General features: G+C 49.2%; 1 long non-coding RNA gene across 1 annotated transcript in view; it reads left to right on the top strand.

Annotated features, from left to right (window-relative positions):
* Positions 1-957: 957 nt before the first annotated feature.
* Positions 958-27,917, top strand: part of LOC138527026 (uncharacterized) — a 377,963-nt gene continuing 351,003 nt past the window's right edge. Inside the window, exon 1 of the long non-coding RNA XR_011283799.1 lies at positions 958-1,838. This is a non-coding gene — a long non-coding RNA (uncharacterized lncRNA). The remainder of the gene's footprint in view (positions 1,839-27,917) is intronic.

Here is a 27,917-nt window from a genome sequence, read left to right on the forward strand (position 1 = left end):
GGAGGAAGTTCCATATGTTCCCGTAGGGCAGGGGGCAACAGGAAAGTGCATGGGCAGAGACATAGCAGGCAAGAGGGAGGCCAACCGCCCAACAGGTAAGTGCAGAGCGGAGACCACCACCCGATAAGTGCAGGGGGGTGCTGGGGGATTATTGGGTGAAGGGCCAGGACCCTTTTGTACTCTTGAGGTACCAAGCCACGAATCTCAGTGATAGAGGGGATGGTTAGCACGGGATTAAGAGAGGGAAGGAGAAGAGAAAGGTCTTGAGTTGTTTGCGGAACTTGAGGTTGTCCGGTTCAAGAAAAACAGAAAGAGGGAGGCTGTTCCACAGGATGGAGCCAGCTGAGAAGATAGATCTGCCCCCAGCTCTCTGCATGGAGAAGTGTTTGATCAGCAGAGAGTTGGAGCCAGAAGATCGAAGGGATATGGAAGGAGAGTATTTGGTGAGTGAGAGTTGCAGGTAGCCTGATCCTAGGCCCCAGACAGCCTTGTGGATGATGCAGAGAGTCTTGAATTTGATCCTTGCGGTAACCGGGAGCTAGTGGAGAGATTTTAGAGCTGGAGACAGGGTTGGACTGGCCGCATCGGCCCATCGGCCAGTGGCCGATGACCTTTGAGGACCTGGGGGGCCAGTTTTCATGAGGTCACCCCTGGGCCGGTTTTTTTGCCGGTAAAATGTTTAGTAATATATGCAGCGCGAGTCGGCGACTCACTCACAGAGTGTCTGCTGCGGCCTGCGGGCCGCGCATGGCACGGCCTAAGCTGGGCCATCATTATTTGTTTAACTTTTGTTGTAAAATTGTTGATGTCAGTCTCACTATCAATTATGAAGATAGATGTGTGTTCCGTGGGCGGCAGCCTGGGTGCGGCCCGAGCAGCTCGCCTGAGGCTCGGGGCCAGGCCAGCATCAGAAAGGAATTTGAGACTCTGGGTGGGGCCGGGCAGGGGCCAGGGGGGGATTACAGCCATGTTCCCAGGGGCTGGAGCCAGGCTGCCTGGAGCAAGCTGGAGGAGCTGCCTGGTGCGCTGCTGGAAGCATAATTATTCATCAACGCAAGGTAACAACACATTGTTACCTTGCTTTGATGATTTGCAATTGCAAATTGCATGCATGCATCAGGGCCGGCCGCCGCCACCAGGCCGGCGGTGGCGCAGCGGGTGGTTGGTGGCCCGGTGGCCGTGCGATGTGCTCCTGTGATGATTGATGAACTGAAGTCCTAGTCAAGTCGACTCAAGTGTTAATACAATTACGATTGTGAACATTGCACCGGGCCCGGGCAGCGCCGGCGGCCTAGTGCTACTGTCTCTGCAGCAGCAGAGCTGGCTGGGCTGGGGGCGGGGAAGTTCACACAACAAGTTCAACTTTGCAGGAACTAACAACAACGTTACATCACGTGTTGCTTGCCCTGCAAAGTTGAAAGCAACTTGTGCCTGGGGCTGGGGGTCGATACAGACTCTGTGTCGCCACAATGAAGTCGGCGGAGAGACACGTGACTCAGTCTGAGAATAAAGTGGGCCTCCCCTCCTCACCCTGGGCATTATATTTTGGCCACCCGTCACCCGACCCCACGACGAGACAGCCAGTGGACTGGCTCTGGCAGACAGTACCCACTTGACGTGACGACAGAGGACACACACGCACCGCAGCACCAGCCCAGCAGGCAGGCCCCCCGGCCCGAGAAGACAGACAGGGACCGTCCGTCGACCGAAGTGAGTGCAAGCCTGAGCCCAGCAGCAGCAACACCAACTGGCAGGCAGGCAGCAGTTGTTGACCGGTGCTGCGGGCGGCTACACTTAAATACAGAAGAGTCGACTACTCTCTCGACCGTGTCCGTGAGGTAAGAAAGATTGATTGATCCACACAGGGCCTATGCTTTAAGGCAAACATTTAGCACTTTTTCTGCTAAATGACGACTAGGCCTCATAGGAAATGTACTATAATACAGCACCCACCTTTCGGCAGGTCCTGACTCCTATGCTCCTCATCACTCGCCCATCACTTCACCCCATGCGCAATGTGACCTCTCTTCCAATTTCCCACCCCGCCAGCACCCTATAGTACACCAACCCTCGCCTACTCCACCCCCCCGACCATGTCCATGACTGTCCAGGACCCCACCCAGCCTGAACTCCCAATTCACTCCAACGAGACATCCCTCCCTCCCTGTACTCCCAACTCCCCCACCCTGCCTGGGCTCCCATGGATCTGACGCTCTCCCACACCCACCCCTCACCTTCCCTACTCTCTCACATCAATCGCATCCCATCTCTGACTACTCCTAACTTCCCCCCACTCTGCCACACACTGTTCTGCCTGTCGCGCTCCACTCTAGGTTCCCAACACACCCCACCAACACCTGTGCCACTGCCTGCCTCGGCCCGCGTCTCCCCTCGAATATACCACACCGCCCCACCTGCCACACACACTGTGCCCACTGCCCCAACTCTCTCTGACTCTCTCACCAACCCGATTTCCCCCATTTGCCATACCATCCCCTCCCGCCTCAGTCCCTCCTGCTAGTACTCCATACTCTCGACACTTTACCATCATCCCATCCCTCCCACCGCCTCCCCCAGCACATCTCAATCCACTCTTGGCCCCACTAACACCTTGCTCCCCAGAGTTGCCTCCTCCAGACAATGTCTGTCTGCCCCCTCCCACCTCTTCTCACCCCTGTTACTCTCCGTTCCTTATCTGCCTGTTTCTATCCGCGCCTGCCCTCTTCCCCACCACCCTGCGTCCGCCACATCCCTGATTAGTTCCTTCTCCCTCTCTCTTCCAAGTTCCAACAGTTTGCCCCCTCTTGTCTGCGGGCCCACCATCCTCTCCCCCCCACCTGCTCCTTCCTCGGACCTTGTTTTTAAAGCCCTCCCCTTTTTCTGACCCCACCAGTTTCTAATCCACACATGTTTCTAACCTTCCCTCCCCAACTGTTTCTAACCCCTCCCGCCCCACCACGTTTCTGATCCCTACCTGTTTCTGTCTGATACCCCTCATTCCTTGCCATGCTTCCTGGCCTCTGTTCATTTCTGTCTGTACAGTGGTCCATTTTATTTCTAAAGCTATATTAATGCAACTTCCCCTCCTTTCATGCTGCCCTTCCCATGCCCCCCACCCCCCACTCATATGCGCCTCTGCCCCTTTTTTCCTCATTTCCTTCTCTTGACTCCTGCCCTCCAACTTGCTCTCCTGCCTATTCCTCTTCCGCATGCCACACTCGGCCCCTCCTCCTTCTTTTTCTACTCTCCATCATTTCGTCTCCAAGGTGGTCCTTCATTTCACGCCTTACTCCTTCACTCGTATGTCTGCCTGAATTCCCTTCCCTATACATCCTTCCCCATCTCATCCTCGTCGAGTTCGGCTTCTCCCTCCTTTCCAGTCCTCTCCCCCAACCTACACACTTTACTTACTCTGACTGCTCAATCTTCTTGCTCTCCCCCATCCTCCTAAACTCTCATTCCCGACACACACTCCCTCAAACGTAACAATTCACCCGCTCTCATTTCCAATGCCAAGTTGCCTCACTCGTCACCCCTAACTAGTCCCCTCTTTTGCTCTTTCTGTCTCATTATGAACACACTTAAAACAGCCACTGCAAGAGACTTTACGTTTCATTGCGGTCCAGATGTTGGCGTGCATGCTTCCTGCACTAATGTAAACGTAGCACTGCCTGGATATGTTAATGTTATGTTACAGACATCCACGTTCTGTAATACACAAACACAACTGTTAATTGCTTTCTCTGACACAAGCATTGATTTCCATGGATGGGGCACACCGGCGGCACTCTTCTCTGGCTCTTTCAAACAGTAGCAATTTAGTTTAACCTGGTGTTCTTAAAGGCCATTGATGTGCAGCATTTGTACAAATAGAAACAAACACGGCGTGGAATTTGTTTTCTGGGTGTTTAACAGATTTGCTAAACTGCGTGTGACAAGCCGTGTGTGCTGTTGTGTGTGTGTGTGTTCTATAATCTGGCCATGCACTCTCGCTAGCCTCGACAACTTGCGTCTTGCCTTCAAACGTGTTCCTGTTTGTTGAGTTGCAAGTGTCACTGCATCTGTGGCTCCCCCAGCAAATTACGACTCCATCCATTGCAGCCTGATCACTTATTTATTATGGTTGGCTACTTTACATTTTTGGGTGAAAAGTTTTGTAATTTGTTATTTGTCTTTCTTGTTCTGCGTTTGTTTTTGCCATATCCCCACGTAGTCACATGTTATTTTAGGCCCGCCCGCATTTACTTACGTTGACCCAAAATATATATCACTAAAAACGTCATTTGGTATTTTAGAAACGTTAGTTGGGCTGCTGGTGGGCAAAGGAGGGCTTTAGAGAGCAGTGTGTTCTGTTTATGTTGGCCGGGCAGCCATCCTACCTTGATCACTACGCTACACGTTACGCACGCGCATCTTAGAAGTGTTTCCTATCTGTGCATGAATGACTGTCTGACTGTGTGCACTGAAACGGGTGAGCTTGGGTGCAGCATGTTAACGCCTCACTCACCTTCTTTCACGAGGCCAGTGTTTAAGGTAGATGGGGGCATTGCAATGCACGCATTTGGGTGTTTACTGTTGTGGGCCTGCCTCTATTAGCTACCTCTATCCAAGTTCCTTCTTCAGGTTATTCTGCAGTCGCATGAGGGCCACTTTTTTGAGGTGGGGGGTGGGCCACTTTTCTGAGGCGAGGGGTGGGCCACTTTTCTGAGGCGAGGGGTGGGCCACTTTTTTTTGTGTGTCCGGGCCTATTTCTAGTCCCAGTCCGACCCTGGCTGGAGAGATGCGGTCCCAGGGCCTGAGACCAAGGATAATTCTTGCAGCCCTGTTCTGGATTAATTGAAGAGGACAGAGCGAAGAAAGAGGAAGATTGAGGAAGAGGTTGTTACAGTAGTCTAGCCTGGAAAGGACCAGCGCTCTAGAGACATTCTGGGGGAAGGTGAGGAAAGGGAGAATTCCCCTAAGGAAGTGAAGTTGAAAGTGGGCCTTCTTGGCAAGGTCCAAGATGTGAGGAGTAAAGGAGAGGGAGGAGTCGAAGATGACGCCAAGGTTTCTGGCCTCAGTGGAAGGAGGGGGAGGTGAGCCGATAGAGGACGGCCAGAGTGTAGTATGGAAATGGGGAGCAGGTGTCCCGATAGGAAGGATCTCTGCCTTACTGGCATTAAGACAGAGATCATTGTAGGTGCTCCAAAACTGAATAGCAAACACACAGTCAGGGATGATAGAGGAGGAAGAGGAGGAGGAAGAGGGAAGCTTGAAGAAGAGTAGTGTGCCATCTGCATAGCACTGGAAATTAGGAGAGTAGGCAGAGATCAGGTGAGCAAAAGGTGCAAGGTAGATGTTCAAAAACCAAGGTGAAACGATAGAGCCCTTGGGAACACCACGTGAAGACAGAGTGGTGGAGGAGGAGAAGGAGCCCAGGAGCACCTGGAAATTGCAGTCCGTGAGGAAGTAGATCAACCAACCCAGATACCAAGTTTATCTTGAATCCACTTTATGAGGATGGAATGGTTGGCTGTGTCAAAGGCAGAAGAGATGTCAAGGAGAATGAGAACTGCAGGAGAGTTAGAGTCAAGATTTGCAAGCAGTTCTTCACAGGTGTTCAGGAGAGTAGTTTCCGTGCCTCTGGATGCTCGGAATTCAGATTGATGGTCATGTAAACAACCAAGGCGCTCAGTGTTTTTGAGTCAGTTGGGGGATGATCAACTTCTCCAGCATTGGATCTTTCATGGATTCACATGCTTAGAATATTCCCCGTCGACAGACAGGGAACCCTCGGTACACTTATAAAGCCGTTTCCTATAGGAAAACTTCCAACATCTTTGTGTCCTATCTATGTCGTTTTTGGAGCCGCCTACGCATGCCCCACTAGGACGTAGCGGTATAAATGCCCCGCCCCCGCGGCTCCCTTCAGATTTAAACCGTCTCCAAAGTATCGGGAGCACCTCGTGTAGTCTACTATTTTGTCAAGGTTGTGCTGTTGGAGTTTTGTCCTGATGTCTGGGAAAGCACTGTTCCGCCCATGCGCTACGTGCGGGTTGAATAAAGTGTATGAGGGGGACGGACATATGGATTGCGTATATTGTCTACACCCTCATCATTCGGCAGACCAGTGCGACATATGTAAGGGCTTCTCCCAGAAGACTCTTAAAGATCGAAGTCGGCGACTAGTGGCATGGTTAAACGATGGAGCGGGGGCATACCCACCTTCGGAGGTAGGCTCCACGCGCAGCGTGCCCTCAGCGTCAAAATCTTCAGGGGCCCCGCGCCGCTCGACATCGTCGCAACCCCCGGTGAAAAAATCATGACCGGCGGAGAAGGAATCATCGAGAAGCCATTCTAAGGAGTCCTCGTCGAAGAAAGCCTTGTCATCCTCATCTTCGACGAAGAAAGGCAGAAAGGAAAAGTCAAAATCCTCCTCGGGCGATCACCACAGATCGGCCTCGAGTCGAGAAGCGGAGAAGCGTAAGTCAAGTTCGGAAAAGGTGGGAACGCCTCAGGGACCTACACGACCACCACCGTCGTCGACAGCAGGGCAGTCGTCGATCCCTTCTCTGCCACTGACACAATTGGTCTCAACGATTCTTGGACCGCAGATGGTGACGGCGACGACGGGGCCAGCTTTAGCTTCGTCGACGGAGATTCCGCAAGAGGCCTGGGGCCAGAAGTATTCGACCCGGTTTTGCCAGAGACCCTACTGCAGCAAGGGGCGGCCTTGTCGGTGTCCTCGGGAGATGAGGATGTGAGAGTAGCTGGCCTTGCAGACCTCGGGTTACGAGGAATTACCAAGCCTCTCTCCGGGGGAGTCAGCATTCTGGGGTCTACCCCTCTTCTTAATCCGCAGTCACTCTTGTCGCTGGAGGTTTTATCCACCTTACAGACTTTGTTGAAGACACTGGACGAGAGGCTACCTCAAGCAACTCCCGCCAGGTCGGCCATCGACGAACCGGGCCCGTCTCGTCAGCCACTTCCGTCAATTCGCACGTCAGTGCCAGCGGTTGAAGACCTCTCAGCTGCACACCACGAGGAGGGAGAACTGATAGATTCGGACTCGGACAGGAGAACCTTATCGGATGTCTCACTTTCCCCCTCCAGGGATCCAACCTGAGAGTCTGAGGTGGAATTGGAAACCCTGAGAAGCCCGGCTCAGCCGTCTCCCCCGGACGACATTGGGTCATTTCACGCCATGATGGCCAAAGCGTGTACAGAATTCGGGTTGGCCCAGGAAGAGGAGAGAAAGGACTGTTTTCTTTTCGACCACATGGGAAAGAGAAGAAGGTCGGTGTTCTCCGTACCCATCCTGGATCATGTGTGGCAGGAGGGGTTGCAGACCATGCGTCACCCTTTCTCGGAACTGGCAATAAAAGGTTGCCTAGAGAAAAAATGTAAGGCCCCAGAACGTACCCCCATGTGTCTGTCCTCCCAACCAACCCCTGACTTGGTGGTGTCAGCGGTGGCAGTGAGAAAGGCGAGAGCCCAGAACAAGTGCACGACCCCCCCGACCCCGGAAACTAAGGCCAGAAGACAGGATGCCTTTGGCAAAAAAGGGCTGTCGGTAGGAGCAACCACAGTGAAAGCGGCCAACTCTCTGGCTATAGTAGCCAGATACGACAGAGAGATGTGGCACCGCCTGGCACCTATGCTGGAGCATCTTCCGAAAGAACATCGCAAGGCGGCGATATTACTCATCAGGGAAGGTGAAGAGGCCTCCAATCATGCCATAAACATCGCGGTGGACCTCGCAGAATCGGGGTTTGAACAGGTGAATAACGGGGTGGTTCTACGAAGGCAAGCCTGGCTAAAATGCACCAACTTTAGACCAGAAGTGCAATACAAGGTGCTGGATATGCCCTTTGAAGGAGACCTTCCGTTCGGCGAGAAGGTGGACGAGGCCCTGAAGGGCATGAAGGAGGACTCGGACACAGCACGTTCATTAGGTGCCCTCCAGAGTGGTCGAAGTTTCAGGTCTTTTTGTCCCTTTAGGGGAGCATCGGGAAACTCCAGATTCTCGGCATCGAGAGACAGATCCTTAAGTAGGCCGGCGTACCCCTCCCAGGGATACAGATGGGCTTCTCAAGCGGCAAAACGACGTCAGGACTACCAGACCTCCAGGAAGAGAACAGGTTACTCGTCGTCGACGAGAGATAAGCAGACCAAGGACCAGCAATGACGGGCAACGGAACATTCTGGGAGGCAGAGTATCGTACTGCATCGACGAATGGGAGCAAATAACAATGGATCAGTGGGTGTTGGACACAGTAAGGTACGGACATTCCCTGCAATTCAAAAGCAACCCTCCGCACATTCCACCTGCGTTTGTAGCTCAACCCCATCTGAGCATGTTGCAGCAGGAAGTAGCACTTATGCTACAAAAAGGTGCTATAGAATTGGTTCTGTCGTCGCAGAAGGGTCAAGGGGTTTATTCCCGATACTTCGTGGTGAAAAAACCAAATGGAAAATGGCGTCCCATTCTAGACCTGCATGATCTCAACAAGACGTTGAAAAGCCTAAAATTCAAGATGCTCACGCTCCAGGAAGTGATCCGATCAGTTCAGCAAGGGGATTTTCTGGCGTCTCTGGACCTGCAGGACGCGTACTACTTCCACATACCAATGTGTCGGCTACACAGAAAGTTCCTAAGGTTTGTGGTAGGACGGACTCACTACCAGTTCACAGTACTTCCTTTTGGACTGAAATCTTCTCCTAGAACGTTCACGAAATGTTTGGCCCCGGTGGCAGCCTGGCTGAGAGGGCAAGGTCATCATATGTACCCGTATCTCGACGATTTGTTGGTGAGGGGGTCCTCCCCCATGTCGACTCATACAAGTTTGTAGGCCACCATGCAACTTTTACAACGGCTGGGGTTTGCAGTAAACTTCGAGAAATCTTCGTTGACGCCGTCGTGAAGCTTGGTTCGAGACCCAGTCAGGGTTAGTGAAGCCATCCCTCGACAGAATCACCAAACTCAATCGTTTGGCAAGTCGGCTGAGAATGAATACCAGACTATCAGTAAGAAAATCTGTGTCGATTCTGGGCGCTATGGCGTCCTGCATTCCTCTAGTGGGCAACTGTTGCCTGTTCATGAGGCCGATTCAAGAGTTCCTGGCGGACCGGTGGACGCAAGCCCAGGGGCTCTGGTCGGACAAGCTGACCGTCGACGACGACGAGCTCCTACTAGCTCTTCAGTGGTGGCAGAGCTTTTAGAATCTATCCAGAGGGGTATCCTACAGGAGCTTGAGTTTCGGCTAACCATAGTGACGGACGCATCCCTAACAGGCTGGGGGGCACACATGGGCACTCTACAAACACAAGATCGTTGGTCCCGGAGGGAGTCACTCCTGCACATCAACGTTCTGGAACTGAGAGCAGTGCGCTGGGCCTTGAAGTCTTTCCTGCCGCACATCAGAGGGTCAATAGTGAGAATATTGACAGACAACACGACGGCTATGTTTTACTTAAGGAAGCAATGGGGCACGCGGTCCAGAACCCTTTCCATCGAGGCTCAGAAGGTGTGGCATTGGGTTCTGAAACACGATATATCCATCGTAGCTCATCATCTGCCTGAGTAAGGAACGAGCAAGCGGACTAACTCAGCAGAAAAATGGACCAAATACACGAATGGTTGTTAGACAGCGTTTAGTTGTCGAAGTTCTTCGAGAATTGGGGACAGCCTCTTCTGGATCTCTTCGCAACGAAGAGGAACAAGAAGTGCGAGATGTATGCCAGCAGGTGGCCACAGGAAGGTTCTCTGGGGGAAGCTTTCTCCTTCCCGTGGACGGACAAGTTCCTCTACGCTTTCCCCCCGTTCCCTCTTATACGGAGAACTATGCAGTGGATACGCAGGTACAGTTGCCGGGTCATCGTAGTGGCACCGTGTTGGCCGAGGCAGCCGTGGTTTTCTGACCTACTTCACCTGTCAATAGAACAACCGGTAACGTTCCCGAAGGTTCCCAATCTCCTGTCCCGGGACGAAGGAACAGTGTGGCATCACAATCCAGATAGTCTCAATTTCACAGCTTGGCTCCTGACTTTTTGGAATTTGGTGCCTTGAGCATTTCGTCGGATTGTCGGAGAATCCTGCTAGCAGCAAGGGCCCCTTCCACCAACAAGTCTTACGCATGTAAGTGGAGGAGGTTCTGTACGTGGTGTCAAGGACAGCCGGGAGTGCAACCTCTAAGGGTAACTCCGGAGCAACTTCTATCGTATCTACTACACCTGGCGAAGAGCAGATTATCTTTTTAATCAATAAAGGTACACCTGGCGGCCATCTCTAGGTTCACGTGGAGGAGGCAGTCGTCTCCCTTGTTTAGTGACAGGCTGGTGAAACACTTCATGAGGGGTCTGTTCCGAACATTCCCGCCGATTAAACGTTTTCCACCAACGTGGAGTTTTAATGTGATGCTAGCAGGGTTAATGAAAGCACCCTTTGAACCAATGGCCACATCGTCGATGAAGTTCTTGGCATGGAAATTGGCTTTTCTAATAGCTATAACATCAGCTAGCCGGCTCTCAGAATTGCAAGCATTGGTCGTAGGCCGTACCAAAGGTTCTTTAAGGACAAAGTGGTTCTGTCAACTAATCCTCTTTTCATTCCAAAAGTTCCTACGGCTTATCATAAACACTCGTCCATTGTCCTGCCTACCTTTTTCGCGACACCCTCATCGGCTGCGGAAAAAGTCCTCCATACCTTGGACGTGAAGAGAGCTCTAAAATTTTACCTTCATCGGACTCAACAACTTAGATCTACGCAGCAACTCTTCATTGCATATGGTCCATCGGCGAGAGGAAAAGCAATTTCAAAACAGGGACTGGCCCGATGGGTCTCGTCGACGATTGCCTTCTGTCATTCCAAAGCGGGAAAACCGCTACAAGGGTGTCCGAGAGCTCATTCCACGAGGGCAACTTCGTCTTCGACGGCGTTGTGGGCAGGAATCCCGCTGGCAGACATTTGCCAGGCGGCGGCATGGTCAGTGCCTCACACGTTTACCCGCCATTACTGCCTCGAACGGCAGCAGGCGGACGATGTACAAATGGGGAGAGCAGTCTTGCGCCATCTGTTTCAATAAGGTAAGCCCTTTTCAGGAAGGGTCTGTACCTATTTTAGCATATGTATATATGGGTGTATACATGTATATGTATATTCAGTGAAAAAACTTTGTTAAAGGGACGTTATGGTTAAGTTGCGCTACTAAAAACCTATGAAATTCAGTGAAAAAACTTAGTTAAAGGGACGTTATGGTTCAAAGTAAAACCGAAAAACCCCTGAAATTCGGCAGTTATGGTAAAATAAGCAACCATAACTCGTGCCACCGTGCACTGCTAACACTAACACCCAGGACATCAAAGATGACATCACAAATGTCATTGATGTCATTACCTATGTCACGATTTACAGACACCAGCGGATGGGGTCTTCAACTGCCAGGTGCAGGTCCAAATATGCAACTTCATGACCCTCACCATTTTATGGGACAATCGCCAAGGACCAATATGCCCTTACGCAGTACTAGCGGCTACAAACAACAACAACGTTCTCAGAACACCCCCATTTTGTGTAATTGCAACCATTTCGGGACACCGCGAGTGTTCTTAGAACACATTCAACTAGACAGATTACAATACGGGCAGCGTCCTGAGGACACCCCCAGTTTGTGTATTTATGAACAATTAAGTACACCGCGAGTGTTGATAGCTCATTTTTACCTTCCTTCCGAACAAAAATGACACATACTCCGTCCTCTAAACACCCCACCATTTAGTTTATTTACAAAATGTCAGAACAGCCGTGTTGTCAGCGGACAAATCGAACACAACAAAAACGTCTAGCACATAAAAAAACAAAACATTGAACCTATCTCATACTCCCCCACCCTCCCCAAACACTCTTACACACCAACACACGGCACTTAATACAATTTTTTATCCACGTTTAACCGCGCTGTACGCGGTCGTCCGCGAATGCAAGATGGCGGGCGCCTCAGAAAATCTGACGCGCTTCACGCCCCTCGCCGTCCAATCAGTGAACACGTCGCATGTCCACGGACATGACGCAAGGCCATGGGCCAATCGGGGTGCTGTCCGCGGAGTGAACAGGGAAGTCCGTCCGCGAAGGGAACACAGATATCACTAATTTTTTTGCGTTACGTTTTGGTCATTTTATAAAAAAACTACTGGACGGATTTACACCAAATTGGCAAAAGCACGCTTTCGGGACCAAGCCCCCGCTCCTGCAGCAAATTTGGTGTAAATCCGTCCAGCGGTGTGCCTGTGGCCATGCGCAAAGTTTTTTCCCATTATGTCTATAGGAAAAAACACACGTTTTGGGACCCCCCCTTATAACTTTTCCCCCCCTGGACGAATCCTCACCAAACTTTGCAAAAAAATTCAGAGTGGGCCATATACTCTTTTTGCAAAGTTTGGTGAGGATTCGTCCAGAGGGAGCAAAGTTATAAGCCACCAAAAACTGCTCTTCCTATGGAAACACCAACTTAACCATAACTACATGGACGCTACCGCGTACATGTAATATATATATATATATATATATATATATATATATATATATATATATATATATATATATATATATATATATATATATACATATATATATATATAGATATTGATATGTGCATTTACATTTGCGTATGTATACGTTTGCAGTTATACGTAAGCATGGTTCGGTATAGGTATGCTTACGAGGGTGCCGGATTGCATTCACACCTCCTCTTTTCAGGATCACTGCTGTATATTCTATTGTAAGCATGTGAATCCATGAAAGATCCAATGCTGGAGAAGGGAATGGTTTCTTACCTGTAACTCCAATTCTCCAGCATTGGTATCTTTCATGGATTCACATGCGCTCGCCGGCCTCCCCAGAATGCAATCTACTTGTATTACTAGGTTTTCACCCCATTCTGTGTTGGAGGGGTCGAAATCTGAAGGGAGCCGCGGGGGTGGGGCATTTATACCGTTACGTCCTAGTGGGGCATGCGTAGACGGCCCCAAAAACGACGTATATAGGACACAAAAGTGTCAGAAGTTTTCCTATGGGAAACGGCTTTATAAGTGTACTGAGGGTTCCCAGTCTGTCGACAGGGAATATTCTATGCTGGAGAAATGGAGTTACAGGTAAGAAACCATTCCCTTCTCCAGCATTGGCTCTTGCATAGATTCAGATGCTTGAATATTCCCAGTTGTCAGACTGGGAATCCTCAGTGATTTAAATCATTATTAAAAATTATATATATATGCATTATTTCCATACAAACACCATGTAGATTGCCTTTTATGGCCTATGAGCCATTCAATTGTGTTCGTCCCTCCACCTCACTCTGGTCCTTTAGGGGCCTAACCAATGAGGTGGCAGGGTTTAAGCTCCGCCCCAGACAGCCATCTTCAGATTTTTCACTGCAGTCTAACAGACTAGAGGGAATCCTCAGCTCTCTGAGCTTTCGTTTTTTTTTCACTGTTAGCTTTAATCTTTTTTCTCAAAATACATCTGTATCTTGATCCCCTGATCAAACTCTGCCTACACAGTGTTTCTGGGCTCAGAAAACACTGGTTTTCACTCAAAATTTGTCGAGTGAATACCTTCTTCACACATGTCAGAGGAGCAAACTGCCAAGAAACCTTCCCTTTTCAGGGACTGTGTTAGATGCCAGAAAAAGCTTGTCTACATGAAAGACCCTCATGAGCAGTGCATATACTGCCTTTATCCTCATAACATTCACAAATGTGATATTGTAAGACCTTTTCTAACAAAACTCTCCAGAACAGACATAAAAGACACCTTCTACATTTGGAATCAGGAGGACACTCTTCTGATAAAGAATTGGCTAAGACAGCCCCTGTACTGTCTATGAAATCTTCAGAAAGGCAAACTTTAAAAAGAAGGGCCTCCTCTGTGGAAAGAAGTTTTTCTCCTTCACATAGGAGCAAGAAAAAGGTGGAGTTGACATCTTCCCTTGGTTCCGGAGACCAAATGAAAAAGCACCCTGATGAGAAAACCTCCTCCAAAGGTAAGGAGACGTTTTCAAAAATTCCAGGGGTGGTGAATCGTCATCGAAAACGCAGTCTACGAGCAGCATGGGCAGTAAAGACCTGTCGATGAGCAAACCGTCAACGAAGCCTAAGACATCAATGACTATGCTCCAAACCTCGTCGTCTACGTCGGAATCGGCCACAACTAAGCAATCGTCAACGAAGGAACCTCACCACTCGTCAACGAAACTCTCGTAGACAGAGAAGGAGCATCACCATCCACAACGCCATCATCGTCCACTAAATCGTTGTCAACGAAGCTACCAACTAAACCACCATCGACGCAAACACTGTCAATGACAATTAATCCCTCGTCGACGGAGAGGAATAAATCCAAGGCCCCGCCCACAGATACTTCAAGCATGCCATCCAAGAAAAGCGAGTCGTTCAAACCAATGGACACGGACCTCCACACCCCGGAAGCCCTCAATCTGCCAATAGGAGCCCAACTGTCTCCCTTAAGAGAGATGGCAAAACTTCCGGTAGTCATTCTACAGGAGGATTTTTCAGATTCCGAACTAATTTCTGAGCAACCGATCCTCACTCCCAGGGAGAACAGTCCTCCCTGGCATCCAACCACGGAGGAACCCGCAAACCCATATGATCCAGAACTCATGCTTTCAATGCAGAGGATCATTGACAAATTTAATAGGCATCAGAGACAAAGGCATCAATCTTCTACACTGATGGAAAGATCTCCTCAGAGGCAGGTATCACCGCCCATAATTCTCCAAGAAGTTCTCCTAACAGGAGCAGACCTCATAAGAGAGCACGCTCACCGGAACCTCGCCGCAGGTCCAGGAGCAGGACGCTCAGTGCTTCGCTGCCAAGGGTCTCCCCTCCAAGATCATCACCTGTGCCAAGGCCAAGGGACCCCACAAGACCACCCACAAGTGAACCCACGATAGTTCCAGCCACCGCATCCATTTCCGACTGGCAAGAAGATCCTTTCAGGGAATTTTCAGACCCTGAAGAAGGGGAGATTACCCATGAGCCAGACACGCAAAGCGAGTGGGATGATTACATTATAGAGAAGCCTAGGAAGAAGGACTCCCCAGGAGACACTTCATCACCCGACGATCTGGTGTCTTTTCATACAATAATTGGTAAGGCGGCAGACCTCTTTGATTTGCAAGTTGGATCAGAGGAGAAAAAATCAGTCTTCTATGAGCATAGAGACAAACGTAGGACAGTCATTAGGATTCCTGTTTTGAATACGATATGGGACACTGGAGCGAAGATTTTGGCTACGCCATTGTCCACACCGGCACTTGTCTCAAGACCGGAAAAGAAGTATAAGGCACCGGACACGGCACCATTATGCTTAAGAGGGCACACTAAACCAGATTCAATCATAAATGTTGCAGCCAGAAAAAGGTTGGCTAACCCATCATTGCCCCTTTCAGCTCCACCTGGCAAGGATGGGTGTAAATTGGAAGCCATGGGCAGGAAGGTATCATCGTCGGCCTCGCTTACCATTAGAGCTGGAAACGGTCTTGCCATGACTGCACAGCTGGACCGTGAGCTGTGACTACGCATGTCCATGTTGACCAAGCACTTGCCTACGGAACTGCGAGAGGAACCCAAAGTAATCATATCGGATGGTGAGGCTACCTCCGACCATATGATCGACCCGGCAGTGGACATAGCGGAGTAAGGTTCCAGACAAATGGCCCATGGTACAGTCTTGAGGAGACAAGCCTGGATGAAGGCTACAAACTTTAGACCAGAGGTTCAGGCTCAGATATTAGATATGCCCTTCAATGGGCAAGACCTCTTTGGAAAAAATATTTAGAACCACCTCAAGGGAATAAAGGCAGACACTGATACGGCACAAGCCATCAGTTCCCTTAAAGACAAGGACAAAGATTGTAGATCCTTTCAATCCTTTCGAGGTGCACCTTCCAAATACAGGGGTTTCAGCTGCCCCTCCTACAATCAAAAAGAGCGCAGAGTAACACCTTTCAAGACAGATACCATCAGTCAATAAGCAGATACACCCAGAGAGGTACACGTGGCTCTAACGAGGCCAAGACCCAGAGCACGCAAACATTGACAATACCTCTCCTCCTCTGCCACGACGCACTCCGGTGGGAGGAAGAGTAAGCCGTTTTTACCAACGTTGGCTAAGAATAACATCAGACAAGTGGGTGCTGCAGGTGGTTCGCGAAGGTCACACCATCGAATTCCTGGGCCAACCTCCATTTCTTGCCCCTGTTCCACGCGAAGTGCATCGTTTGAAGCAGGTCATGTTGGAGGTTCACAAGCTGCTCATAAAAACAGCTATAGAACTGGTGCCACACCATCAAATTCAAAGAGGCTTCTACTCACGTTTTCTTCTGATGAAGAAGAAAAATGGTCAGTGGAGCCAGATTCTGAATTTGAGAGCTCTCAACAAATTGATCAAGCGCATCAAATTCAAGATAACATCCCTTCAGAACGTTCTTCCATGGCTCAACCAACACGACTTCCTGGCCACCCTCCGACTTGAAAGATGCTTATTTCCACATTCCCATTCATCCCGCCCATAGGCAATTCCTCAGGTCGCAATAGGGGAGTCACATTTTTAATTCTGTGTCCTCCCATTCGGTCTAAAATCAGCACCAAGAGTGTTTACCAAGTGTCTTGCACCGGTGGCAGCAAAGCTCAGAAGATCGAGAACGGAGGTCTTCCCGTATTTAGACGATTGGCTAATAAAGGCGAGCTCATTCAAACTTGTGAGCATCGCAGTGACGAAAACAACAAAACACCTGAAAGCGTTAGGTTTGTCGATAAACAAGGAAAAATCCTGAGCAAGACAGTGCTTTTCCTGGGAGCAGAACTCAACTCCAACATACCCAGAGTAAGACCGTCAGCAGACAGAATATCAGCGCTAATTCACCTGGCTTCATGGTTTCAAAACAATGGGACAACCACGGTCCGCTTCCTTAAATCCCTTCTGGGCATGATGTCCTCATGTATGTTCCTCATACCAAATTGCAGGCTTCACATGAGACCAATTCAGGAAACCCTGGAGCGGCAATGGAAGCAGGATGTCGGGTCATGGGAGGATACCATACAACTAGTGGCAACCTTTCACAAGGCCCTCAGATAGTGAAGCACGTCTCAAAACTTGCTACAGGGAATGCCTTTCCAAGCTCCAACTTCAACCCTTCTCCTCAAGAGGGATGCATCTCTATCAGGCTGGGGGGCACAATTGGCAGATCTGCATATAAAGGGCACATGGTCCACCCAAGAATCCCAACTGCACATCAATGTTCAGGGCAATACGGTGGGCACTGAAGGCCTTCATACCGGTACTAGCAGGGCAGGCGGTGACGGTCCAAATGGACAACACTACCTTGATGCAATACACAAACAAACAAGGGGGAACGAGGTCAGAGTTGTTGTCTCAGGAAGCTCAAAAGCTATGGACCTGGGCTTTACATCACAAGGTCCACATCAATGCAGAGCACCTATCGGGAGTGGACAATGTCCTAGCAGACAAGTTAAGCAGAGACAAGTCAGCATCCCAGAATGGGAGCTAGACGAAGCAGAAGCCCTATGGATTTTTTACTATTAGGGGCATCCACAGATCGACATTTTTGCCACCAAGCCCAACAGAAAATGCCACAGGTTCACCTCCAGGTATCCAGAACACCATCTCAATGGGGGATGGCTTCTCAGTGGACTGGACAGGCAAGTTCCTTTATGCCTTCCCTCCGATCCCACTCATAACGAGAGTGCTACCCAGACTGAAAAAACAGGCCTGCTCGATTATCCTAATAGTGCCGGATTGGGCTCGTCAGGTTTGGTACCCAACTCTGCATCACCTGTTCCTATGGCCCCCGATTCGCCTCAAAGTTTATCAGAGCCTCTTAACACAACAGAATCAAAAGGTACTCCACCACGACCCAGCGAGCCTATCACTCCATGTGTGGTTCCTGAGCAGGAAAAATTAATTAAGCTGAATCTTCCTGCAGAATGCTGGGATATAATCAAGGCCTCAAGGGCCCCTTAAGTTTGAAAATGCACTTGTTTTACCAAGTGGTGTGGAACATCATCAGTGAACTCTCTTTCTGCATCCATCGAGCAGATACTACCGTACCTGTTGCACCTGGCTAAAGCAGTGCTCTCCCTTTCATCCATCAAGGTGCATTTATCTGCCGTATCGGCATACACGACTAACGCAGGTCAACAATCTTTGCTCATCAAACCGGCTATCAAAATTGTCTTGAAAGGATTGATGCGTACTTTCCCGCCAACTCCTACACCGATCCCTCCATGGAGCCTGAGCACGGTCCTGGCAGCGCTCACGGAGCCACCATACGAGCCGATCCATAGGTGTGACATAACATTTTTATCCTGGAAAGCAGCTTTATTAGTAGCTATCACGTCAGCCAGGAGGATTAGTGAATTGCAAGCCCTTTCTTCAGAACCTCCATTCACTTTGTTTCTTAAGGACCGCGTCATCCTGAGGACGCATTCGAAATTCATACCCAAGGTGCTGTCAGAAATGACGCTCATCGAGCGCATAGTGCTTCCAACATTCTTCATAAATCACACATCTGATGCGGAGAGATCATTACACTCGCTGGATGTGGCAAGGGTTCTAAAATTCTACATACAAAGAACTAAGGAGTTCCGCTTCTCGACTAGACGTTTCATCGCATTTGCTGGCCGTACTAAAGGGCAGCACATTTTAAAGCAGAGTTTGGCGGTCACTGCCACCAGTCTAAAGGCGATCCACTCAGGAGCAAGGGGTCAGGCTGCAACAAGGCACGCCACTGATGCTGATGGCGGCGGCCATGATGCAGGTTGTTTGGGACCCAGCAATTAATCAGCCCCACTGGGCTATGCACTGGCTGTGCCCCTTCGTGCCACATTCCGTGCGTGGGCAATGACCAAGAATGAGGAAGGGAGCAGCCCTTCTGCAGCACACTGCTGATGCAGTGTGAGATTTTGAAAATCCCAAATGATGGTGCGCACGGTGCGCTGATGTCCCAAAGCTGCTCCTTACCTTGGAAAAACTCTTTAAAGAAGGTGTTAGGACTAGTATGGGACTTCACCATGACGCCTCATTCAGGAGATCAAAGGCTCTTTGTGATTGTCCGTCCCAATCAATGTTGTTTGCGTGGTCCTTTAGTCTGTCAGTGAGGGGGCTAGCTTTGTCTAAAAACTGGGCCTTGAAGCTTCCATAATAGACCAAAGAAAGCTTGAACATCCTTCTTCGTGATTGGCTGTGGCACTGATTGTATGGCTTCCACCTTGACCCTGTGAGGAAGTACCTTTCCATTTCCTACTCGAAATCACTAGTATTTTATGGTTGGTTGTGCCAGATATCATTTGGAGGGATTATCTGTGTAACAAATCTGGAGGTTTTGTCCCTTCTTCCCTTGGGAGAGCGACCACCTTTGAGGCTAGGGAGGTGAGCCTGCTAAGCAAAACCCTCCCTAGGGGTTTGGGAAAGTGGGACCTCACTAGCAGTGACTCACCTCAGGGGGACATTCCCATGGGAACTCCCTACCATGAAAGCAGTGTCTGCATATATGGAAATCCAAGAAGATATTTCATTCAGCCGCGAAACTCAAAACAATTTTGAAAGTGCCTTTTACTTGTTTGGCTCAAGACAATGCTATTTTTGTTGTGAACTTAACAAGCACAAATCAACAACATGCCCACTCTGGATCCTCGAGTGAGAATATTGACACGATTTCCAGTAAATGGAAGAAGAGAACGTGAAGACGTCACTGAGGGGGGGTCTGCTAAGTCAGTTGTAGCGTGGAATGAAAAAGGAGGAGGAAAGAGACACCAGCGGGGCAGAGAGCCAGGCGGAGTTGGTGGAATGAAGGCCGAGCATAGACAGCCTTTTCTGGAGGTGTGACCCAGGGGAAAGACGCGGTGGGCCCGGGACCCAAGAAACTACTCTGAATCCAGAACTCGAGGGAGGAACCAATCCCTCGCTCACAACTAAGAGAATTAACAGCAGAGAAACACTGTCACGAATAAAAACCTCTTGTGCAAAGAGTTGAAAAGCCAAAAGGTGTGGAGAACGCTGCCTCTGTTGAGCAGACGTCACCTGAGTGGAGCAGACCTGATTGCGAAGAAGGTACCTGGATTGCTCATAGTTAAGGGAGGCGGACTGACCAGGTAACGAAAGGAGAAGTAATAATCTCCTTAAATACACAACAAGAGCATAGCAGCCCAAATAGGAAGAAGGAAATAAGTAACAATGAGGGGCACAGGATCCCCAGAAACCCGAGTATTTAAAAATTGCCAAATGGCTCTTAGAATATTGCCCATTCCATGGGAACGAGAGGGGCAAGTGACAAGTGAAATACAAAGAAAAGAGAATCACAGAAAGGAACACAATGCAAATACAGCCAAGTGGTATAGAGAAATTAAGGAGATATCCCTCCACCAAGACACCTTGGACATTGGAACTTAGTTGCAAAGCAGAAACGTATAGGTAAACTCCTGCGGGTTAGTTTTTGCTGCAGACAAATTAGTCGAATTTCTTTTGCTGAATTTTGCCATAAATGTATCTGGGGGTTGGTTTAGAGTAATAATAAAGGTTTAGGGATGTGGACTAGGGTTGCAGGGGTCTCCCATCGCATACATTTGCGGCAGAATGTCACAAAAGAAAAATAAATTAGACTAAATAGTCTGTGGCAAAAAATAAATATGATGGAATCCTATAGATCTAAGCAGAAAGACTCTTATTTTTGTTGAACTTTCACTAAACCACAGATAAACCTTGAATCTGAAGCCAGGAGGGACTGTGAGAAGTCGTAGTAGACGATTACGAAGGTGGGATATTCTGCCCAAATGTTATGTGTTTTGTTAAGTGGTAGGTTTAAAAGCTAGATTTGAACAGAGGGCAATTTTTGGTATTTTGACTACTGACAAGCACCTTACTATAGTTTGATATGAAAGGTATCAAGGCGTTGATTCTAGAAAGGTGTTTTTTCTTTAAGTCGAATACATCCTGTAAAAATCATGCCTTTAGGCCCGAGTCCTTCTTCTAGTTTTCCACATATGCTGCCAGACGTGGGATCGGTACCACCTGATGCAAGGATTGGACCCATGTTAGTTTGATACTTACGGTTGAACTCTAAAATGCCTAATCTGGCCACCCCTAGTCAATGGGCTTTGATTTATACAGCACAGAGGAGGGTACACATACCCCCAAAAGGAAGATGCCTAATACCTAAAGGCGTTAGTATTTCCCCTCCCAATGGAACGTATATCCGTCTGGTCACCAAATCCAGACTTGCATGCTGACATTCCGTAGATTTAGTAGCGGGGGGAGGACCCTGACTATAGAGGAGAGGTCAAAGTCAGCATGCATAACCATGGAACTGATCCTTATGAGATCAACTGTGGGGATGCAGTGGCCCAAGGTATTTTAGAACAATCCTTAATTCCTGTTCTCCAACATTGGATCTTACTCGGATGCACATGCTTATGAATATTCCCTGTCGTCAGACTAGGAATTCTCAGTAATATTAAAGCAGTTTAGCTTTAAAGCCTAAAGAACTGCTTGTCACATATATAGCCCATTGCTGTCACTTTGGGTCTTACTGCCCCAACCATTGATGTGCGTCCTCCTTAGCTCCACCCCTGGTGGCCATCTCCAGATTTCTACCACACGTTTACGTGTTGGGAGTCCTCGTTATACGCTCCTCACATTTCTGACCTTTTGTACTATTTTTGATAACACATTTTTGATTGTTTCTTCTTCCGTCGCCTAAGTGACTACCAGTACCGGGGATCTGTTGCTGGTGAAGATCCGGAACGTTGAGGGATCTTCCAATCAGGAGAACTTCCTATGTGAGGCCTTCTCCTTGTGACGATGGCAGATGCCACCAAGAAGAGTTTGTTTAGGCCCTGCTCCAAGTGTGCCCTAAATAACGTTTTTGTGGACGATAAGCATACAAAGTGGATTTATTGACTCTATCCAGACCACTGCTCCATCTGCCAAGCTACCTCCTGGAAAACTCAGAAATATCTCTGAAGGATCGCCACCGACGAAAGGTTGTGTGGCTGGAGGAAGCTGACAGGGCCTCTGACTCGGCCTCAGTCCATGGTTGGCAGGCCTGAGCAGAAAACTTGCTCTGCAAAGAGATTGAGATCTCAAGAGTATAGTTCTCTGGGGAGAAAACCTAAAAGGGGAAATGTGCATACATTGCACAGTTCAACACCCCCCCTCATACCACTCTCCTTTCGACGGCTGCCACGGCTATGTCTAGATCATCAGTCTCATCAGCTGCTCCAAGGAATAGGTAAGGAATAGGCATACCTGACGCACAGGACCACCAGCACACACCTGGGGTACATAATGTTCAGCAAAGTGTAACAACTACAAATCCCATGATGCAACGACAGAAGTGCACAGAACAGACCTAGTACACTGACTGACCCACCCCGGTACACAGACCGGACTCATGTGATGACACAGGGTATCCCGCAATGCAAGGCAGCACAACGCATCCAGGCCACCCGCCACAAGCATACTAAAAATGTACTGCAACACCATAACTGAAAAGTGCTTTGCAGATGACATGCCACTGACAAATCCTTGATTACTGCATCAGACAGTGGCTTGCTTTGCTGCGCTCCTTGCTCCTGCACAGCTTGTCGATGGATTTGGACAACCTGCCTGGGTGTCCCCTTGGTACAGTCCTGGATGGCCTGAGAATGAACCCATTTTTCCTGGGCCATGGAGCGCATCTCAGCCTGCCTCTGCTCCATCCTGTTGAGGCGGTCCCAGATAGACTACATTGTGGGGCCAGGCAATGGCTGGGGTGAATGGCCGCTGCCATGGTTGGCCTGCTGCAGTGGACGGGGTGAATGGCGACCTGCCTCAGCCTGGCCATCTGAGGAGGACTCATGGCGGTACTGGAGCGCACAGCGTAATTCCCGATGGGAAGGCATAGTGTGCAATGGGGAGAGGCTAAACAGGGGAGAGGATTCTGGGGAGAACTGGCAGACAGGGGAATGTGGTGGACTTGAAGCGGGGGATGCAGCATCTGACAGCACGTCTCCTGTGCCAGCTGTGGTCTGCTGGGATTGTATCCTATCGTCAACACTGTATCCCACATGAGGGGCCACAGTCGCCCCAGCTGTGGTTGTGTGTGTTGCCCTGTGGCTTGTGCTGTTTTTGTGACGGTGTCCTGTTGATACACCATGGCTGTGTTCTTCCCAACGCTCATTGGGCCTGTAGATTGCCTACTCACAAGTGGTAATATCCCACTCACAGAACTAGCTGGCAGTGTGTGCTTCCTGGTGCTGGTTGGTGCTGGTGTCCTGTAGGGTTCCGCAACATCAGTCTGTTACTGGGTGTCTTGAGTGCCTGTTGGGGTATAATTCAGATGTACATTAACACATTGTTGCTAAGGTGAATGGTGATACAACATTGATTTTCACTTGTACAATTTCATCATTGTTCATTGTTCCTCCGGGGGCAGCGGCCATGCATTATGTGTTTGCCACTGTGTTGGGACCAATTATTGGGTAGGGCCAACCAGGTGACAGGTGTGGGGTTCACTGCTTACTATGGATGTGCAACCCTGGTATGGGTTGACCAACCGGGTGTGCTGTCCAGATGTGCGTTGGGACTGTTGAGACTTTCATTGTGGGACAGCAGTTAGGCGATTGCACTGTATTAAATTGTGTGTGAGTCAGGTAGACTTGATGACGGGCATGGAGTGTGCAATGAGTGTCTACATTGCACATTGCTGCTTATGTGCTTGTGTCTAACTTTCATGCACATGCTATTGTCAAATGGTTCCATGTTGTATGTGTTGCATGTGCATGGGTGGTCACCATGTGCCAAAGGGGGTTGTGCTGTGGGTGTTGTAGGGGAGGCATTGTATCACAAGTATGACACTGACACAAAAGATACAATTTGTAAAACCTTTATTAATTTAGTGGGGTTTGGGAAAACTCCTACTTTGCCCTATAACTAGGATGGGAGTCATCTCGACCATCAAATAATAAAGAAAACAGTCTTAGTTGTGTCTGTCAAATCAAAATGGCCTACTCTAACAAAACCTAATGCCAGCCCTATCTCTTGTACAAAAAACGGTGTAAAGGAAGTATATAAATAAAAGGAAAATCAGTGTTCGCCAAAGAAAAACTTTTACTGAATCAGCTCTCCTCCCCACGTTTAGACAGCATGGAATAAGTCAGTCTCTATAGGCAGGATGACACACTCTGGCTTTAACACTGAAACAGTTTGGAACGGGGATCGAGGCCCGTCTGGCCTGCCACGTTAAAGGCTCTTGTTCTAGTCTTCCCTAAATGATGAAACAAAAGCTCACACCGGTTCCCCTCTGTGGGGCTCAGACCTTTTCAAACAAAAACAGACCTTGCACAGTTCAACAACACTTTCTGGGGCTCCCTTCCCCAAGCTATTCACACTTCGGGTGTCCCTCAACCGGGCTCGGACCGCTTTTTCGGATGTTGAAGACTTTCAAATGTGCAGGCTTCCTTTTCAGGCCACTGCAAGACTACTTCGACTTAGAATTCAATGTTCAACTTTTCCTCTCCCCTTCTCTCTGGGTTCTCTAGGGGTCTCTCTCGATCAGGCTCGGACCCCCTCTTTAAACTTCACTTTGGCGTTTGAAGTTCCTTCACTTTTATCGATTCAAACGATGTACCCTTCACAGAGACTTTCAAATGGGCTACTCCTTTTTGCCGGACCACTCTGTGACTAAGTATCGCTAACTCCACAGCTGTCTTTATCTTAAAGCTCATTCATAAGTCTGCCTTTCCTTGCGTCTCTTCCAAACGCACACAGCCTTCACTTGCGATTTATTGTTGCAAACCGCGATCTTTCTTAGCACACATCAGTCTCCAAGGTCGCTTAGCAACTCACCGGCTGTGTGCGGTTCTTCTTTCTTGCTTTTTGGGTTTTCAATTCACGAGTCAAGGTTAGTACCACAGGCTTGGCATCGCCTCCCCAACTCTGCCATTCACACGGGAGGGTCACTGGCATTGTTGGAACACAATGCAGCCTTTGCTATTGGCATCTGGCCTCCCCACGTGTCATCCGCAGCCTTATGGAGGCAACAACCTCCTGTAGGGAACTCTTGGGGTTTTTGACCCACTGCTTGTATCCCCTGGTCCGTTGCTCTGCTCCAGTAGGTGTGCCTTTGCTCTCGAAGTTCTTCTCATACTGGTGTTCCACTGTGCTCAGAGTGTTTCTCTACGATCTGCCATTTATCATTGTGAGGAGAGCTAATAGGAATCAGGTGTATGCACTTGAAGTCAAGTGCCTGACTTTGCCTGACCGGATTAGCGGGACATGTCCAGTACTATGTACAAGAGTTTGTCTTATTACTTTCAGTCGCCCTCTTCTTCAGCCTAGTGTTTGTGCTGAAAGGGGGGGGAGGGATTTCGGACATTGCATCCTAAATAATTGGAGGGAGGGGTTGGAAGCACACAAAAGGGGGGAATACCTCGTCTCACCATCTGCTGCCTTACCCCTGTTCCCCAAAGACCCCTCACCCAGCTGATCCTCCCGCACCAGTCCACCTCCAGGGTCTTGATCCAAAGGCGATGGCCGTGCCCTGATCACCTGAGAGAGAGATCCCCACGGACCACTGGGTGAGACACCCTCTGGTTTCTCACAGTGTGCATTGAGCTTTTGGGCTTGCATGGCAATGGTGATAGTTGAATGTCATCCCCTCCACTTTCTGCCTGGCTTCCTTGTATGGGGGTCATTGCTTTGCTGACTGGTATCACTGTGGACTTGGACCTCGCCTGGATTGTCTATACTGGCTGGGGCTCATGTCATTTTGATGGATTTATATTTTTGACGGCATGCATGCAGGTTTGTCCATGAATGGATGCACATTTCACACAGGTACTCACCAGAGTATGCCTGGCCGCTGGCTCCAAACTCTGCAGTGCCCACACCCTCGATGCCAACCACGTGGATGATGCAGGTGACCATCTCCTCCCACGGTGTGATGCGTTTTTGCGTTTCTTGGGCGTTCTGCCAGTGTTGCTCTCCATACAACTCATCTAAGTGAGCCACCACCTGCTCAGCCAATACAGTGAGCTCTTGCTCGGTAAATTTAGGTTTCTGCAATCTGAGATCCGGCACCCTTGATTTCCCCTTACCCCCTGAAATGATTCCACTTGTCAGTAGTCCTGGATGGCACTCCGTTTTGCCGATTTTTGATGGACTGTGATTTCCAAAATTCCAGCCGCAGTGCTTCCTTTAAAAGCTGCAACGTACTTCCACTGATGGAAATTCTGTTGGCGGTAATTTAGACAATGTAAATTCTGACGACGGACACAAGGGTAATGGTAATTCCACGGGATAGCAACGGAAATTCCGAGGTTGGGTCAGGTTTTATCGGTAACTCCGCTAGGCGGAATTAACGTTACTGCCCAGGTTGTAATTCAGCTTTACTTCCGCTGATCAACATAGCAGTAACGCTAATTCCGTCTTGGCTCGTAATGAGGGCCAATGACTCGGTACCGGCAGATGATGAGAATTCTGATGCCGATCTACCCCCCACAAGTTCACCTCTGGATGAAATACGTTCCTTTCATGCGCTGTTGAAATGTGCTGTGAAGCTCTTTAAAGTTGTCCCGGAAGAGCAGAAGAAGGAGGGCTTCCTGTTTCAGAGAAGGGAAGCATCCAGGAAATAAGTAATAGCTATATCTCTGCTTAATGACACCTGGGAGGATGGTCTCATGGTGAGGCAGAACCCGTTTTCAACCCCACTGAAGAAAGACTGCCTTGAAAATTAATATAGAGTTACTGAGAGTGCTTCCAAGTGTTTTTGCTCTCAGCCATCCCCTGACTCTGTGTTTTCGGCTACAGCCAGAAAGAGATCAGCTAACCCTTCGTCTCAGTCCTTGGTTGCACCAAACAAGGATGGAAAGCAGACCAATGCTTTCGGAAAGAGGATAATTACCGTGGCGGCTAGCACTATCAAAGCCACAAATTCCTTGTCCATTCATTGGCGTTATGATAGAGAATTGTAGTCTAAGATGGGACCTCTCTTACACTTCATGCCTGATGACAAGAGGGAGGACATTTTGGCTTTGCTGCATGAGGGTGAGATGTCCTCGGATCTTGTAGTCACCATAGCACTGGATGTGGTGGACATGGGTTTCCACCAAATGAGAAACGGGGAGGTCCTTCAGCATCAGGGGTCGTTGAAAGCCACCAATTTCCACCATGATGTGCAGTCTAAAATCATCGACATGCCCTGTGATGGTGTTCACCTCTCTCGGGAAAAAAGTCGACAAGACACTTCAAGCAATAAAGACAGGCACAGACACGGTCCGGTCACTAGGCATTCTCCAGCAGCAGAGGCATCTCTTTTATTCTGGGAAAGGGAGTCTCTCCAGGGCCTCTGGGGCGTATCAACAGTCGTCCTATCGTCAACCTTTGCATTCCCTCTCGCATGAGGCATACCGAGGAAGGCCACAAGCATACAAGGGAACTTAGAGGCTATGCGGATTCACCACCCACTCACAAGCTCCAAAGCAAGCCTGACCAGGGTCAGGGCCCAGGCCCCTGTTTCAGCACCCCATTGAGAGGCCGGTTGTCTCAATTTGTCGACTAGTGGAGAAACATCATCACTGAAAGGTAGCTGCTCTGCATCGTGCAAGGAGAGCACACCCTTAAATTTCTGGGTAAATGCCCTTCCATTCCGCCCATACACAAAAGGGGACCATAGTTGCTCCTCCTCCTACAGGAGATTTGGTCCCTGCTTAAAAAAGAAGCCATAGAACCTGTTCTGCTGCACCTCCTGGTCTCCGGAGTGTACTCCAGGTACTTCCTGGTCAGAAAAAAGTCTGGTGGGTGGAGACGTTTTCTAGATCTCGAAGCTCAACAAGTTCCTACGATCACCAAAATTCTCCAGCAT

The sequence above is a fragment of the Ambystoma mexicanum genome, chromosome 14 (assembly GCF_040938575.1).
Source record: "Ambystoma mexicanum isolate Mex_15411 chromosome 14, UKY_AmexF1_1, whole genome shotgun sequence".
In the NCBI taxonomy this organism is placed as follows: domain Eukaryota; kingdom Metazoa; phylum Chordata; class Amphibia; order Caudata; family Ambystomatidae; genus Ambystoma; species Ambystoma mexicanum.